A 4,346-nucleotide genomic window follows, 5' to 3' on the forward strand; every position below is an offset into this window, starting at 1 on the left:
GCCACAGGAGCACCGCAGCAGCTGCTGCTCCTAATTGCAAACCCCGCAGCTTGGCTGTTGTTTCCCAGCCAGCCCTGCAGCCTCCAGACACGGCTTCCACAGCTCCTTCTTGGTGTCTCTCAATCAGCGGGACCAGTCCAGGTGCTGGGCTGGGAGACAGATCATCCCCAACACACATCCAAGCAGTGAAGTGTGAGCTCTGCATTCCACAAATTCCCCTAAATTTCACTTAGTATGTTCCAAATTTCTCCAAATTTATCCCAAATTAATCCAAGATTTCCCCAAGTTCCATCTAAAATGCTCCAAAGTCCCCCAAATTAATCCGTAATTTCCTAATTTCCCAAATTTACCCCCCATTCCACCCAAATTTCCCAAAATGAGTGGGGTGGGCTGGGCTGGAGACAGGAGAAGGGCCCATCTTCAGTGGTTTGAGGCCATGAGCTCAAGCTGAGAAACAACTTCTCAGCTCCTTACAAGAAGGGACCTCAGATGTTTCCCATCCCACCTGCACCACCAACGTGTCTCACACCCGGACACAGTTGAGGAACCCCAAGAGCTCTGCACTTCCCCTCTCTTCTCCAGGCTGGAAGCATCCGGGTCAAGTCCAACAGGTGCAGGAGTGACGAACCAGCAACCTCCAGGCCATTTGGGAGGACCTCAGTGTCCAAACAGAGCCACCAACCCCAACGAGGCACTAACAACTGGACAAACCTCGCATGGACCTCCATGTCCTGGGCCAAAGCTGCTGCTGATTGAAGTGGCAGGGAAGGAAGGAAGGAATTCCCAAGGGAAGGGGCTGCTTGCACGCATCGATCCATCTCTGTCATCCCCATTTCCATCTCCAGCTCATCTCCACCTCCATCTCTGTCTCCGTCTCCATCTCCAACTCATCTCCATCTCCACCTCTACCTCCACCTGCATCTCCATTTCCATCTCCGTCTCTTCTCCATCTCTGTCTCAATCTCCATCTCCATCTCATCTCCATCTCTGTCTCCATCTCTACAACCATCTCCATATCCATCTATGTCTCCTCTATCACCTACCCACCTACCCATCCTTTTCTTGATGCACAACTTCGATCATTTGGAGTTTTGGCACAACCACAAAAATCCCACCCAATACCACCTCCCGCTTTTCTGGGGACACTAAACATGAACCCAACTCTTTGTTCCTCTCCAGGCAGCAGCCGTTAGTGACATCTTCCACCTCTTGGAACTGGAACCCAGTGGTGGTGGCCATGTCTGGTGCTCCACAACTACAAACCTAGTGAGGAACCAGCTCGCTCCATCCAGGGGGATCTCGGCATCCAAACTGATGCAGAAGGGGACCAAGCTGGAGCAGCAGGGGCATGTCCAGGGTGGAAATAGAGTGATGTTTTCTTTGTTCTCCTGTTGCCGTGCTCCCGCAGGGGTGGAGGGGTTCCCATGGTCACCGTGGCATCGCCAAGTGGTGGAGGAGGACATCATTGAGCCTGATTGTGATGTCAGCAAGCCATGGATTGTGACCTCATGTCCCCTCACTGCTGATATTCAGGTGTTGGCAGAGCCTGGCCAAGTCTGGCTCAAGCCTGACTTCGTCCCGCACGTGCCTACGAGGTCTGGAGTGTCCAGCCAAGCTTCTCCTGGTACTGGGTGGTGCCTTGGAGCTGCCATTGGCAGCTTGTGGTGCCCATCCCGGAGCCATCCCTGCTCCACACAGTCAGCTGTGTGGAGAAACGTCCTGCGGTGGTCACCCTTTGGTAGCGCCAGCGATGGGGAACCTCACATCATCCTCAGCTCTCCCCAGCCTGCCATGGAGCACCAGCACGGCCACGGTGACAGCATGGATCTGCCCCATCTGCCGGCGCCCTTGGAAGAGCACCGCCTTGATAGAGCCGTGCCAGCACCAATTCTGCCTGAGCTGCACCGTGTCCTGGGCCAACAGGACCCCCCTGTGCCCGCTCTGCCAAGGAGAGATCGAGTGGATCAGGATCGCTGTGCGGGGAGGAGCTGGTTCTCTAGATCTCATCAGCATAATCCCGGAACAGCCACCAGTTGCCATCAGTGAGGCAAACCAAGCTGCTGGACCCCTGGCCGACAGCAGCTCCCATGGCTCCACGGTGTCCCCTCCGTCTTCTCCACAGGGGACACCGTTCCTGGAAGAGCAGAGGGCTGCAGGGACAGAGGCTGGAGCTGCTGTGGGTGGCCTCCTGCCTGAGACCTGGGTGGCACTCTTCCAGCGTCACCAGCATCTCCTCGACCCCGTGCTGCCCTGGCTGCGCCGAGAGCTGGAGGCAATCTATGAGGAGCGGTGGTGGTTGGCCATGGAAGCAGAAAAGTGTGTCCTGTACACCCTGTGCTGCTGTGGGCTGGACCGGGAGGTCCTGGTTCATCAGCTGCAGCCCAGCCTTGAGGAACACACAGCCCCATTGGTCAGTGGCCTCATCAGCACCATCGTGGAGTTGTGCGGTGAGGAGGCACGGAGGCTGGCGCGCTTCTACACTGCTGGGGATGAGGACAACAGCCCTGCAGTTGGTCCCAGCACCTCCTGAGGGGGAAATCCTACCCACCCCCTGAGCTACTCCGACAGCTCTTCCAGCTCAGAACTGAAGGAGCTACCACGCACGTCGGAGGCTGAATGGGATGACAACATCAGTGTTGCAGACAGCCTTCACCTCACCACCTCCCAGGGGATCTTCTCCATTCATCGTTCAGCCTTCTACATCACGTCTGCAGGCTCTGACACGGAAGAGCAGCTCCAAGGCCGTTGTCCACCAGGATCCCAGTCTGCCCCTGTCATCCCCCATCCCTGTGGAGCAGGAGGCAGAGGATTTGGCAGTGCCAGGCCCCTCTGCTTCTACCTAGGGCAGGAACTGCTCAGCCAGGAGGTCCTGGTGCCCCACAAAGAGGAGCACTCCTGGCTCCCAGGACTCCCCACAGCTCTACAAGAGCTCAGACCAGCCATGGTGCTAGCAGGGCTCCAACGACTCTTCTGTCCAGTCAAGAGAAAGGAAATAAACTCCTGTTTCCCTGACACAGCCTCTGAGTGCTGCTCTCTGCTCTTTCTCCTGCTGTCCCACTCCAGGTGGCACCACCCCGCTCATGGACACAGCCATGGGCTCAGGGGGTTCCAGCATGTCTCGTTGACACCTCCTCCTGCAGGAAACCCATCTGCAGCCACACCATGGCAAGGCAGCAGGTGCTGAGCGCAGAGTGGGTAGGAGAATAAGCTGATTTTGGTGCAGGTCCAATGCCCTCAGCCTCCATCCAGACTTTCTCTCTGCCCAGCTACTCCAGTTCTGCTCTGGTTTCTCCCACGCGTCGACCTGGGCAGGTCTCTTCTGAGCAGAGGGAAGGTCCTGCCCTCTGTAACCCCCTTTCCCCAGGCTTTGCCAGCTGTTGGGGTCACTCCAGAATTGTCAGGGACTGTGGGGTCTCTAAACCATGTGAGGACGGATGACACAACACCACTATGACGATACATGCACTCCACTCTATTGTAGTTAGACTTACATCTTTATAGTGTGTGTCATCATTCAGTGCATAACATCATTGAATACAACCGTTATTCACACGCTCTTGATGTCCTCTAGCCACTATTTGATTAGTTAACTTGTTGTTATTACAGGTTAGCTTTGAATATCCTGCTTGTCTAGCAAGCATTCTGCTCCGTTACTTATTTCCTTACTATTGCTCATATCCTTTCTAAACAAGTACAGTTAGCACGATCAGCCCGAGCGTGTCCTTCATACTGTGTTTGTTGTCACCCAGATGAGCTTCATGTGACAACTTAGTAGCTGAATCAAGGGAAAAGGCCTCGCATCCTGTTGCAGCTGAATCAAGGTAAAAGACCTCGCTTTATGTTACACCTCAAGAGCTGAAACAAGGGAAAAGGCCTCCACAGCTGGTGGTGCAGGTGGGATGGGAAACGTCTGAGGTCCCTTCCTGTAAGGAGCTGAGAAGAAGTTTCTCAGCTCGAGCTCATGGCCTGGAACCACTGAAGATGGGCTCTTGTCCTGTCTCCAGCCCAGCCCACCGATGGCTGGAGAACCTGCTAACTGAAAGGAAGGGGATGCTCCCAAAAATTTTAGTTCTAGCTCCAAAAATTAGTGTTATGGCCCCAAGAATGGAAGTTCTGGTCTAGAGAATGGGTCTTCTGGCCCAGACAGGGGGCTGTGGACACTGAGGAAAGCAGAGATCAAACCAGGCGTCTGGGAATGGGCACTCTGGCCCCAGGATGGGTCTTCTGGCCCCCAAAATGGGAGTTATGGCCCCCAAAATCTGTCTTCTGGTTTCAAAAATGGCAGTTTTGGCCCAAAAGAGTGGTGCTCTGGACTAAGAATGGATGTTCTGGTCCTAAAACTGGTG

This window comes from Cuculus canorus, unplaced genomic scaffold, assembly GCF_017976375.1.
Source record: "Cuculus canorus isolate bCucCan1 unplaced genomic scaffold, bCucCan1.pri subtelo1, whole genome shotgun sequence".
Taxonomy (NCBI): domain Eukaryota; kingdom Metazoa; phylum Chordata; class Aves; order Cuculiformes; family Cuculidae; genus Cuculus; species Cuculus canorus.